At 44.5% G+C, this 13996-nt stretch overlaps 1 protein-coding gene across 1 annotated transcript in view; it reads right to left on the bottom strand.

The window, feature by feature from the left end:
* Adarb2 (adenosine deaminase RNA specific B2 (inactive)) overlaps positions 1–13996 on the bottom strand; it is a 203715-nt gene that overhangs the window by 74499 nt on the left and 115220 nt on the right. The gene's annotated exons all lie outside the window — the stretch shown is intronic.

The following is a 13996-nucleotide window of genomic DNA, read 5'->3' as shown; positions in this document are numbered from 1 at the left end:
TCTCTTCTGGATGCAGCCTCTGGGATTCCTGGGCCTTTCCCTGAACTACTGTAGCTGTGCTGGTGAGTGCTTGTTGCTTTTCAAATGCACCTTAAGTAAATATGGAAACCCTATGTAGGACAGATGCCACACAAACTGTGTGTGATGCTGGGAGGAGAGGAAAGAGAGCAAGCCCTGGCTCTTTGGGCACCACTGTGTACTTGAGGTCTCCCTGGCTGCTCCTCCCACCCAGGCTATTTGGTGTGAAGCCACAGAGACATGGAATTGTAGAGGCTTGGAGGTTGCTTTAGGTTATCCTTTTATGTCCTGGAAACTGAGGTCCAGAGAGGACAGTCTATGTTCCCCACATACCCTGTGTGCTGGGTCCTGGAGCTGCTGGAAAAATCTGGACAACAGGGATTTATGCTCTCACAGCTCTGGACGCTGAAACCCAAGATTAGGTCAGTAGGGCCCACTCCCTCCCGAGGCAACAGGGCAGGATCCCTTCTGTCTCTTCCAGCTTCTGGTGGCTCCGGGAATTCCTGGGCTTTGGGCTAGATTGTCCAAATTCTGCTGGTCTTCATGTGATCTTCTTCCCTGTGTGTGTGTGTCTTTTCCTTTCCTATTTCTTATAAATACACTAATCAAAGCGCTTAGGACCCACCTGGGTAATCCAGGATGAGCCCATCTCAAAATTCTTAACCTGGTTACACCTGCAAAGACCTATTGTCCAAATATGGTCACTGTCATCAGATCTGATGTGTCTTTTGGGGGCTGCCATTCAGCCCCCCTGCAACTTGTCCTTCGACTTCATACTGTAAAAGAGAGGCCATTTTCCACAGAGGCATGAATTTGGTTAATTTCCACTTCTTGGTTTGGAGGAGCCTAATTCTTAATTTGAGTGAGAGGAGGAAAGTGTTGATCTGATTTCCCTGGGTGTCCAGATCACAGCGCTGTGGTCATGGATTAATGTCCACAGGGCCAGTCAGTAGACAAGAGCCTCATAACAGTTCCTGGGTCTCATCAAGAAGGGGCCTCCCCCATCTAAAGACAGGGTCTGACAACAAATCAGAACTCTTCGAGTGGAGGTCATCTAACACCACCTGCGCCTCTTGAGAACTTGGAGCCAAGTTGGGGCTTGGGGAGGGGTGGCCAAGGGACAGGAACTGTAGAGTTCCTACCTCCAGGGGGAGTGAAGCTCTCAGAGTGAGAATCCCAAAGCCCTCAGCTATCACCTTGGCATTTGAAAATCAGCCGCTCAGCCCGGTATCCAAATGAATAACAAAGAGATAACAGTAGCCCCTATCACGTGGTCTGTGGCGGGCGTGGGGTCCCCATCTCTACCCTTTCAGGGCTGATAGGTGTCGCTGGAGGGAGAAAATATTTCTGGGTCCAGATTCAGTAAGACAGCCCTGGCCTGGTCCCTGGAGATGGATGGAGTCCTGTGTTCTGTAAGGCTTTGGGGTTTGAGGTCTGGGCTGGGTCTGGGAAACAGGGTGGGGCTGGTCCCTGGGCCCGAAGCACCTGTCCCTATAGTCACTTGCAGGTGGGGCTCAGGCAGGAAGGTGTAGGGGCTCCCATCTCATCAAAGGGGTCCAGAGAATCTTTGTCTAAAGCTAATGTTTGAGATGAAATTTGAAAGAAGAGAGGGATTTGTTACATTTCTTTCTGCAAACTTCTACTTCTCAGGTAAAAGAATGAGTTGTGCCATCTCTCTGAACAGCTCGGTAGCACGCAACAATTGAGAAGAAATCCATCAGCTGTTTTACTGGCAGAAGCACCTGAGCTTCAACTGTGGGGAATGACTTTCCGTAGGTGGTTGGGATGCATCGTGTGGGCGGAGGGTGAGCCTATCCTTTGTCCTTTTACCCTCTGGAATCAATTTCAAATTGTTCATGTATGTTAATCTCCACTCCCCAAGATTTTAAGTTTCAAGGGCAAAGTTATACCTTTTTCTTCTAAAATATCTCACTGTGCTGGGCAACTGATTCCCGTGCATTGTGTGTTCTACCGAGATATTCTAAATGGTGCTTTCAATTATTCTTCATAAAATCAAGTTTCTCCATATCCAAGGGTGATGAGAATGCCCAACAATACTGTGTGTCTGCTGGATAGGGCTCCCTAAGGCTCTCAGAATAAGCTGTCCCCAAACCACCAAGAAATGTCAGAGAGTATGCATTAACTGGCTGTGCTCTGGAAACCTAAGGACGGCTCTGCTTCCTTTAGAGATGGGGAAATAACCAAAGAGCAATAGCAGAGACTTCCATGTGCCAAGCATGGTGCTGGGTCCTACATATGCATTGTCCCATTTAATCCTCACAAGGGAGGCACTGATATTGTCCTTTTAAATCAATGAATGGAACCAAATCACATGGCCCGAATGTGGCAGACACAGAGCTTAAACCCAATAGATTTGACTCAGACCCTTCATGCTGACATGGTGACTAGATGGCACTGAGGAAAAGTGGGACTCTCTGGAGACCCCTCAAGTGCTTCAGCACCACTGCTAATGAAACATGACTGAATGTGCACCGTCATCCTGAGAAGGGCCCCGTGGTCCCTGGACACCCTCCAGATCTGTATCCCAGGATGCTTTGCACCCATTCTGAACTAATTAGCCCTGAGCCACAGCCATTCTCTAATGGCATCATTTGAGGAAATGCTGAAGCAGAACAAATCACATTTCCTTTTGGATTTCAGCATTTCCACAGATGAAGGCTTTTTGGCTCACTCCACTTGGTAAAGCACATAGGCCAATGGGACGTCAGGTGGGCTGTGCTCTTCAGAGAGTGACAAGGACCTCTGGCGAGCAGAGACAGCCTCAAACTGAGCAAAACAGCGTGGTGACTTTGCTGGTGAGTGTCCCCCAACCCAGCTGTCTCCAGGGGGCCTGGGACGCAGCTGCCAGCTGTATGACCACGGTGCTGGGTGCTGCATGCTGCATACTTGGTCCTGGGAGGGACAGCTTCAATTGGTGTGACTGCTTCCCACCAGGGTGGGTGGGGCATTTCGCCCTCCTCATATCTGTGTGCACCACTGATGCCAGATCCTGTTTCTAAATCAGTCAGGCTCACCCTCCATTTCCAGCATTTGGAGGTCCTCTCAAGCTTCTGCAGCCCACTGTGGTTACAGCACTGGCAACGTCCATGCAGGGGTTTATGAATATTTTGTCTTGTTTGGTTTTCTAACCATTTCCAGCTTTTAATGATACAATCTCAACTTAATATTGCACTCCTGGTTGGGGACACGGCTCACCTTGGTGTTGCACTTTCTCAGCCCCGTCCTGGCACTGTGTGTGATCCCAGATGACACCAATCAGGGTGCAAAACTGGAACAGAGGGCTGAGTGTGTGAACCCGTGAAATGATCAGAGGTGAACTTTAGACAGGAAGTGGCTGTCTATAGGGCAGAAATGTTAGGGAAAAAAATCTGGAAAATGTTTTTCATTCATATTCTCAATCTTCTCCCCGCCCCCTCAACTTTAATAGTCTTTTTCTAATGCAGATTGTGTGGCTTTAAACAACAGAAGTTTATTTTCTCACAGTTCCAAAGGCTGACACCCCCAGATCAAGGTGTTGGCAAGATGGGTCTCATTGCTGTGTGCTCCCACAGCCTCCTTTTTTTGAATGTGACAAGAGAAAGAAGAGCAAGCTTACCAGTATCTGTTTTTTCTTTTAAGGACAACAAAGACCCACTCTGATGATCTCCTTTAACTATAGCTACTTCCCTTAGAGGTCTCACCTCCAAAAACAGCCATATTGACGATTAGGGCTCAGCATATGAATTTTGAATTTTTGGGGACCCAAGCATCCATTCTGTACCACTCTGCCCCTTTTTCCAAGTCATTTTCTTCTTGCATGGCAAAACACATTCATTTCATCAGTCTCAGAAGTTTTAACTTATTCCAGCATTGACATTAAAGTCTCAAGCCCTAAGACTTCATCTAAAGAGCTTGTATATCAGGTATGGGTGAGACTCCAGGTATGATTTATCTGGGGACAAAATTCCCCTCTAGATGTGAACCTGTGAAAGCAAACAAGTTCTGTGCTTCCAAAATGCACTGGTGTGACAGACACAGGAGAGACACTCACATTCTAGAAGGGAGAAATGGCAAGAAAGAAGGAGGTGGTTTGTCCTAAGCAAGTCTAAGACCTAGTAGGGCCAGTACCATTCAGTCTTAAGGCTTGAGAATTATCCTTTGCCTTGATGCTGCCCTTCATGTCCCCTGGGTGACAATGATACCCTAGACAGAGAGAGAAAGAAAGGCATAGAGAGAGGGAGGGAGAGAGAGAGAAAGAGAGAGAGAGCTTGCGTGAGAGAGCGCATTTTCTGATGTCTTTTCTTATCAGGATACTGACACTATTGGATCAGGGCCCCACCCTCAGGACCTCATTTAACCTGACTACTTCCTTACTTGGTGCTAAGGTGCTGGTTGACTGACCTCCAAACCCAGGCAGGCTCCAGGAAGACATTAAAAAAAAAATCTCCTCCCCTATAATATTTTTCTCTTTATTATTTTGAAACATTTTTTCCCCAAGGGGTTCATGACATTTATATTAAGCATATATTTTCACTAATGTTTTAGAAAGATGAATGTTAAGAAAAAAGGCAAAGATTTCTTTAACTTTTCTTACTTTGGATGGTGAACTAATTAAAATATAGAGAAGTTTTTAGTTGGTTGGTGAGGATTTATCTCTTTGATATTTAGCTGGTATTCCTTCCCATGACCACCTTCACAAGTCTGGCTTATGAGCTCCCACATGATAGGTCTTCACTTCCTTATGAAGATCATGGTGAGGGGGGTAGCTCAACTCCATTAATAATCTACTTCCAAATTTCTTCTTAACTATTGCTGAGCAGTGGTCTCAGAATAGGTTGGGTAGGTGTCATATCTACCTCAGGTTCTGCTCCTCTCTCCATCCTTTCAGAACCTGGCTGATTTTTTTTTTTTGAGTTAAGGTCTTGCTTTGTTGCCCAGGCTGGCCCCCAAACTCCTGGGCTCAAGTGATGCTCTCACCTCAGCCTCCAGAATAGCTGGGACTGCAGGTGCACCCCACCACGCCCAGCCCTGCTTGGTTTCTATGTGTGGGTCAGAGGTCTACAATACCTTTGTGTTTGTTCAAACACACACATATGCTATTGATAAACTGAGGTCAATTAAAACAGGTTTTGGAGGGATAATTTTAGGGAATTTTTATTTATTGAACTATGACCCTTAGTTTTGCTGGTTTTTAAAAGCTGAAGGAGAGAATGTAAATAATCATTATCTATCAGGAAGAACAACATCTGTTATGTAGTCCTAAGTTTTCTTCTTATAGACTTGCTGGAGTTTTTGAGGGAAAAAATGGCTTTGGAAAGGTCCAGAGAAAGCAAGCCCTGGAGGTTTTCTGCTCTGTACCCTATTTTTTAAAGAAAGCCCCGTCCCTTGCCTGCTGTCTCCACAGCGCAGCTATTTTAAGTGATTGGCTTTTAATTAAATAACATACATGATTGCAGCTGTATGTAGTTTTTCATAGTTGAATTTGGGTATGTAAATGACATTGTTCTTGATTACACGGGGTTTAGAAGTGAGACAGAAAATTGGAGTTCATATAGAGAGGCATATTCACTTGTCTAATTTCACATTGGGAGCTTGTAATGCTTTAATCACATGGGATTTAATATATACAGTCAGTGTTGGTTACTGTAAACCCAACTAATCAGACCTTGCAATAACCTGATTTTCTTCCCCACCTGGCACTTGGTTTACAGTAGAAGGAGCTAAAATGCTCAGAAACAAACTTGTGACTGATTAATTTTATAAATTCAAATTTCAAGGTGTGCTTATGGAGCTGCAAGGAGTTCATTCAATCTCATAGGATTGATAGATGTGTTAAATTTAGCCCAAACCACTTAACTTCTAGAGTATTTTCTGAGCACATGGGCCAAGTTATGTTGTATTATTACTTCCAAGATGAATGGAAGGCACTTCCCCTTGACCTTGAGGACCTAGACACCTCATTGTATATTATAAGAAATCAGTACTGTCTTTGAATAGCCTTTGACTCAGTACCAATGTCTGAGGCTCTGCAGTAGCAATGTGATGCTTGTGACCCACGTGTACTGTGTCAGTCTACTTGAACTTTGCACTTGCTTCATACAAGGTAGGCAAACAACCCTACGCTGCTCTCTCTACAAAGTTGGAAGGCCAGAAAGGCTTCTCAGATGTCTGAGATCTTGGTGTTCATTTTTCTCCAGACTCCTATAGCATTTAGAAGCTGTGCTCTTTCATTGTTTTTTTCTTTTATTTTTTTCTTGAACCATGGATTGAACCCAGGGGTGCTTAACCTCTGAGCCACATTCCCAACCCTTTAAAAAATTAATTAAAAAAAAATTTGAGGAAGGGTCTTGGTAAGTTGCTTGGGGCCTGGCTAAGTTGCTGAGGCTGGCTTTGAATTTGTGATCCTCCTGTCTCAGCCTCCTGAGTCACTGGGATTACAGTTGTGCAGTACCATGCCTGGCAAGACCTGCACTCTTTCTTGATTTAGCTTGTCTGGTCCTCTGCCTGTTTCCTATTTATGTCTATATATGCAATACAAATGCTTATGATTTTATTGAACTGCATTGGTTAATGGTAATTACAGTGAATGCCACTGAAAGCTCACTACCTGCCCAACACTTTCCAAATTTTTTAAAAATTAATCCTTGAATACTGCTTCATGTTAGCACTGCCATTATCTATTTTTGTTAGTGATCATGTGGATCGATGTGCAGGTGGAGGTGGCACACGTGTCCCATGCGGCTCATTAGTGCATCTATGTAGATATATACACAGGCCACTTCTGGGTGAGGTTGGAGGTGGGGTGTCAGTGAAGGCTCCCTGGGCTTTAAAGGAGTCATATAATCTAAATTTGCAGGAATAAGAGAAGCAGGAAAATTTAGGGGAAGCCATCATCTGAGGAAATGCAGAGGTGGGAAGCCTGCTTCTGGGATCTGGCGAGGGGTAGATCAATCTGGCCCAAGGGAGAATCTGTGCAGAGTAAATGATGAGAAAGTGATTGGACAGGCTACCAGGTCAGAGCACAGCTCCAGATGCCAGGCCATGGGGTTCATCTTTAATGAATCCCTACGGAACTCTCTCGGGTCCAGATACTCTTATAGGGGATACCCACTCCCCAAGAGAACCAAGCAGTTACTCTTCCCAATGGAGCTCAGATGTCAACTGGAGACCAAAGGGCTGTTTACCAAGGGACCCTGCTCCGTGATGTAACTGAGCTATGTGTGAAAGGGGCCACATGCCCTGGTATCTCATGGGGGCCTGAGTCATTGTGAAGTCTGTAGTTTGTGGTCTCCTTTGGAATATAGTGGGACAGTCACTGCCTGGGAGCGTAATACATCACTCTGTGCATGGGCACAACGCTCTTTCCAGGCTCTTTACTTTCCTAGAGCTCTGCTGGGGACTGTTGGTCATTTTATTCCACCAACAACTGCATTCTCAGGGATGCAGAAACTAAAGCGTGGGGAGCTTTGGTCATTTGGCTAGTTTGAAAGCAACTATGAGTAGTTGAGGCAGAAATGGAGTTGTGGAGGTCTGGGTGCTGAGTTGTAGCTGCCAATCTTAACACACACCATTTGCTGCGCTTAAAGGTTTCAGAACACAAATCTCACAATATGCTATAAATCCTTAGAAATTAAAAGTAAAGCCTGTCTACATAGCTGAGCTTTGGTACTTGAGCGAAGGGGACCCTCCATGGTCCAGCCCATCTAGTCACTGAGGGGAAGAGCAGAGAGTCTCCCAAGAGGAGGTCCCCTCTAGACAACCTCAGGGTGACATGGGCTGCCATCCAGAACCCAGTCTCCCGCAGTGGACAGGGGAGCAGGGGAGGGGCTGAGAGAGGCTGGACAGAGGATGGTAGGATGGCGCTTTGCAATTTAGAAAGCCCTCCACAGGGAAACTCTAAAACCTGCTCAAAAAAGCCTGAATAATCAACAGAAGAGTCATTCGCAACATAAATTCTTTGTTAAATATGAAAAAGAGAGACATCCAGCTGTACTCATTATTGATGGTGATTTAGCAATTTAGGAAATGCCTGCTAAAGGGTCCCTTGGTAGCACAGGGGGGCTGATGTATCTTCCACAGCCATTCTTGTTCTCCCAGCCAGAGCTTATACTGCTGGGAAAGACACCTCCCAGTAAAACCTGACAGAGCAGCTGGCTTCTAACAGGGCTGGAGAGATGTTGGTCTTGAGATGGGTAGTGGTGGTGGTGGAATCTTGAGGTGATGCCCTGAGCTACCCTTGAAGCCCAGAAGAACAGAGATCTGAGATACCAGCACGGAAGCTATTAATGCACAAATTGGCACAGGCTGGACATTTGGAATAGAAATGGTCATAGGAGAGATGATTTGGCATCTTGTTAAATGATGGTGATAATCAGGTGCTTCCGATTCCAAAGGTTAAGTGGGGAAGCAGCTCCATAGTTACTGAGCTGTGTGTTACCATACTTCATCAAAGAATAAAACAAAATGCTGTGTTCGCTTGTGCTTTGTGTTGCCTGTTGGCCCCGATTATCATGGCAAATTACTGGCATTATTCAAATCAGAAAAATAAACTTTAAATAGGAACATTGCAAGACTCAAACTTTGTGCATTGCTAATACTAATATTTTGAATGGCATAAATAAATAAAATGTGCTCAAATTTGCAACAGCAGTCCTCGGGGTAAAATTGACATTCAGCCAAAGTGGTAGGGATATTAAAATCAATAGATTATAAGGGAGAAAGCCTTTAGTAAATATTTTCCTGTTGAAATCCTGTCTTTGGGTTTATCATGCTGAAATATCAAAAAGGTTAGATTTGCATATGGGTGGGGTAAGACTGAATCTGGAAACCAATAGCAACACATTCTCCACTGTTTCTCCTTGAACTCTGTTTTGCAGCATATTGGGGTGATGGGGCGGGTGAGAGGGAACTTGGGCTTGCAAACAGCAGAGGAAGTGAGAGCCAAATGGCCACATGGACATGGAGCACCTCTTCAGCACTGTTCAACATACTAGTCCCCCCTCTGGAACAATCCATGTCTTCTAGGCTGGAGAAAGGCTGCTAGAAAAATCACCCAGCCAGAGAGCCTCATAGATAATCTGAGAAAATGGAAGATGATCTTCCCTGACTTCCATCTTAGTATTCCTTTGTATTTCTGTGGGAATGGCAGTCTTTTTGACTTGGTAACAAGTCCCATTTGCTAAAAATCACAACAAATCCTCATTAATTTTAAGATCAGGGACTGGCAAAAATCACTGTCCAATTAAATAATTCAAATGACTTGACTATTCAATTAATCTATATTTCAAATTACCCAGAGACCAATAACAACTTTGGATGAAGGCATGAGATATGAAAACCTTTTATCATAGGCATGGTATAGAAGGAAATTCCTCAGTATGGAATTAGAAATCGCTAAGTTCTGCCACCATCTTCTCCCAACTGTGCAACCACCAAGGGACAATTAGCAACTCTGCATCGTTGGGTTCTTCACATCGTAATAATGACATCTGGGTCTGAGATTCTGAATTATGGCAGAGACCTCTGCCTATGGCATTACCATACAATGTTTCTGGATAATGCATTTTTTAAAAAGGGTGGAGAATATGCTATGTTCCCAAAAGACACAACAAAATATGTGTTTTAGAAGCACTGATAGCACCATGATTGACAGGTAACAGCACAGGATTGTATGTTGCTTTTCCAAGGTCTTTTTTTTGTGTGTGTGACTGTCCTCATTTGAAGTATCCTGGCTGGACATACACTGATTCTGAGGCTAGAAGCTACTATATTTTAACACAGAGCAAAATACAGTATAGATGGATCACCAGCATCTCCATCCTACTGGTTCAACCCACCAGTGACTATTCACACTTCCCACCCAGCAGTGGGCTCTGTGCTCTCTCCTTATTGACTGTGGGGAGGGTCTGGTGCAACGCGACTTGTGAACGGCATCATAAAGTGTGACCCATGGGTGTCTTGTTGGCTCAGGTATCCTTGGAGAAGCCTCATGGCGAAGAGCTGAGGTTCCAGCCCCAGGCAGGCTGAGTTCCTTGATGACAGCTGGACTGACCTCTCCTGCCAGTAAATGTGAGTGGGTCCCATGTTCCCCCACTGAATGGCCCCATGTAATGCCATGTGGAACAGTTATGAGCCATCCCTGCCCCTAATGGTTTGTAAGCAAAATTCACGATGCTACTGTAAACTGCTAAGTTTTGGTGCTTCACTCCATGCCGCTGTAACCAACACTGATGTGGTTAGGCATTCCTATACTCTGAGAGCTTATACAGCCCAGGGATTTCAAACGGTCATGTTGACATCACACTGATCCAGATTTAAATCCTGGATCAGCTAATTCTTAATGCTATATGATGTCATGCCTTAATTTCCTCCTCTCAGAAGCAGGAGTCGTGCCTACATCACCAGGATTATTTTAAGATTGAATGAGATAGTGGGTCTAGTTCAAAGCACTGTGTGTTCAGCATCTAGTACTCAGATATGAATTGTTGTTATTATTATTGCCTAACCTTGTACAAATGTAAAGTTCTTAGAAAAAAATACAGAAATACTCCACACTCATTGGCATCGTTGTCGGAATCAAAGTGTTCTCAGTAGTGAGCTGTTCAAAGGTGGCATGTTGGAGTGGCTAAATGGGCAGGGATTTTGAGAAGGCACATGGTCAGCACAGCTTTCCTGAAACATTTGTGTTAAGTGGCTTACTGGAATCCTCTCTCCACCCCAGCTGGGTTAATAATGTCTGTCCATACAGTTGCCCATGTGATTCTCCCCCAACAACTGCACTCATAGTGCCATTCACTTCAGAAGAACCTGAATAATGAGCTGAATCATGCTCTGGGCTTTTGACTCCACACGCACAGACACAGATGCTGGGTATATTTTGGATTCAAAGACAAACTTCAGGGGAAATTGCATGTATATCAACTGGTTCAGTTAGTCATTTTTAGTGAAAATGTCAATCAAATTTTTGGTGAAGAAATGCTCATCAATTAAACTCCTTGCTGGCTCTTTTAATGCCTTTAAACGATTTATTTATTTTTAAAACTTGGAAGCCAATATCTCAGGCAGCAACACCTTCAAGCATCAAATAAATGCTATTTGGAGTTGTGCTGTCCCACACTGTGAGTACTTGTGCCCTGATACACTCTCTTCTGACTTAGGTACTTCTTCCTTTTGGATTTCTTAGCTCAGGTCACATTCTTATGTGACTGTTGACATGTTCATCATCCTCATCAGATTGGAGGCCTGAGGATAAGCACGTGCAATCACAATGTCTGGCAAATGCACAGGGCTTGTTCTGATCAAGATGTGACTGTGCCTCTGGGAGGTTTCCATGTGTGCACGCTGCCTCTGGAGCCCTCCCCTGAAGGGACGTCAGAAGGAACTGACAAGGTGTTTGTCAGAGCTGTCCCTGTGGACAAGCTGCTGTCTCCAAGCTGGCCTGAGGAGAAGCCATCGTGGAGATATTATTTCTCAAGCGTTTCTGCTTTTATTTCATCTCTCTACTTGTCCCCTGGGGAAAAGAATCAATCAAAGTTTATTGAGCAAGCACTAATGAAATACAGAGATAAATAAGACAAGGTCCTCTCTATAAAAAGGCCTATGATATGGAAGAGGAAACACAAAACAGTTTGTGATCAATGGTAGCTGATATTTCTCAGAGTTCATTGTATATCAGGTGTTATTCTGAGTTACCACCAGTGTGTGTGATTTCTGTGAATCTCCATTACGATCCTAAGACAGTTGCAATGACTGTATTATTTTATAGATGAACAAGCTGAGACTAAGAAAAATAATATACCTCATCAAGAGCACACAGGCGGTGAGTTTTGGTTCCAGGATTCACACAAGCTCACTCAGACCCTTGACGAGTGTCACCTTAGAGATGCTGTGGAGAGAACATTTGGGGAGAGGCCAGGCACTACTTATGTTCCAGAGAAAATGAGCCTGTAGCCTGGTGAATGTAAGGACATTCATGTTGAGCAGAAGTGAGACACTCCAAATCTGCCTCTTGCACAAATTTGGGGTTTAGGACCACCTCCTCTGTAGAAGTTTAAGGGGGCCAGTGACCAGTGACCCCTGACTTCCTGAGACAGGCAAGCAAATTCCTACTTCAGGGCCACCTGAAGTAGGAATTTGCTTGCCTGAATCTGGATCTGCAGAAGCCCTGCCCCAGTTGACTGGACTAAGGCTTCTGATGGCAAAGCTCAGAAGATTTTACATACACCAAAGTTTACAGCTATTATGTAGACATGGAGGGATCTGAAGGAGCTAGGGGGAAGCCGGTGGGGGAGGGTGGGACTATGTCCACAAAAGCCAAAGGGCAGGAAGCCAGCACAGGCCAGGGGCTGCTGAGCTGGACAGACAGGGACTTCCTGACAGGTGATTCCAGGAGCCTTCACGGTGAGACTTTAGTATGTCTTATTCAATGCTACTTTGGTGATAGGTGACCTCACTCCCATCCTCGGTGTCTCTCAGGGCTAACCACCTGCTCCCTGGGCTGAGGCTCCCTTCTCTGTCCATGGTCAATGCAGGCCTCACCACACACAACACTCTCGGGCAACAACAGGCCTTTTGATGGGAGATTGAGCTATCCTCACCTGTTGTGGGGATGGTGATGTGTCCCAGCCAACCAGTCCATCCCAGGACCAGAACAGACAGGTTCCTTGCACTCTGGGCCCTCTGATGGATGAGAGGACTCTTGGCCAGGGAACAAGGAGGTCCTTCAGCCCCCATGACAGGCTGGGTTAGAACTGACATGGAATAGGCTGGTGGTTGGTAGCATTTTAAAATTCCAATTTTATAGGCATTAAGGTGCTTTCATTCTTGAATTGCTAGTGTGTCTTAATTCTACATAATTGGGAAGGGTAGGGAAAAATGAAGAAAATCATGTTTTAAAATTAAAGGACCTGCTTGGAGTAAAGAGGGGAGCATAGTTATGTGAGTAGCTGATGCTTTAGGGGTACCAAAGTCTTTGCAATGTCAGGAGCTGACCTGTCCACACTATGTCTGACAAATAGATTCTGCCCTCTGCTTTTTTTTTTTTTTTTTTTTTTTTTTTTGGTGAATGAGTTGGGCCATTGTTCAGCTCAGCAGCATCTGCACCGGAGACAGGAGGGCAGAGAGCAGCTGAAATTCATGGGTTACTTAAGAAGCAGTGCAGCCCAGTGTAGACTCCTCCTCTTGGCAAGAGGCAGAGGCACTGACATTGATACTTGCAGATGCTGCCAGGCCCCGGGGAAGGAGGGACATGTACTTGCACCCCTGTTACATGGATGAGGTGATCAACAGAGAAGCCAGCCCACTAACTGGAGTTGGGTTAGTGATTTGTGTGGGGGAGAGGGTTAAAATTCAAATACCAATGTATAAGTCTGAGCGCCAACATCTGGCTCTTGACTAGGCTATCAGAGATGCTTTTCAAGGACTTTTTACTAAAAGAGGATTTCAGACAAGTATAAGGTAAAAGATGCTGAGTAGATCTTGAATAAATGAAAGATGAAGGTTGTGTGTAAAGATATCTGTCCATCTCCCTTTGACGAATTGGTAATGATTCACAATTTCCTACAATGTTAGATGACCACAAATCTGTTTATATATTTTAATAGTAGTTTCTGCTTTAACAATCAACTTTCAAATTGGAATCCTAGAAAAACATAGAAAATGAACTAAAAACCATATTGGGAAGATGTAATATTTCTGTTTTTGTTAAATTGGTGCTTTCTGATCAGCTCAGAAAGGCATTTTTTGAGTCTGGTTTTAATTAGAATCTTTAAATTCTCATTAGCGAGATCGTTTGAAGATGGTAACAGATGAGGCCCTCGGTTTGGGGTTGATTCATGGCTGTTTGCGTTCATCTGGATCGAAGAAGTCATAAACAAGAACTGTTTCAAGGCATCTAGAGGAAAAGATTCCCAGGGGAAAAGTCACTGCTCCGTAAAGAAAGTCATATTTACTTCTCCAGCTTTTGTTAACTTTAAGAGAA

This window comes from Urocitellus parryii, chromosome 9, assembly GCF_045843805.1.
Source record: "Urocitellus parryii isolate mUroPar1 chromosome 9, mUroPar1.hap1, whole genome shotgun sequence".
Taxonomy (NCBI): Eukaryota; Metazoa; Chordata; class Mammalia; order Rodentia; family Sciuridae; genus Urocitellus; species Urocitellus parryii.
The sequence above is the reverse complement of the archived record's forward strand: the minus strand, read 5'-3'. Positions and strand labels throughout refer to the sequence as shown.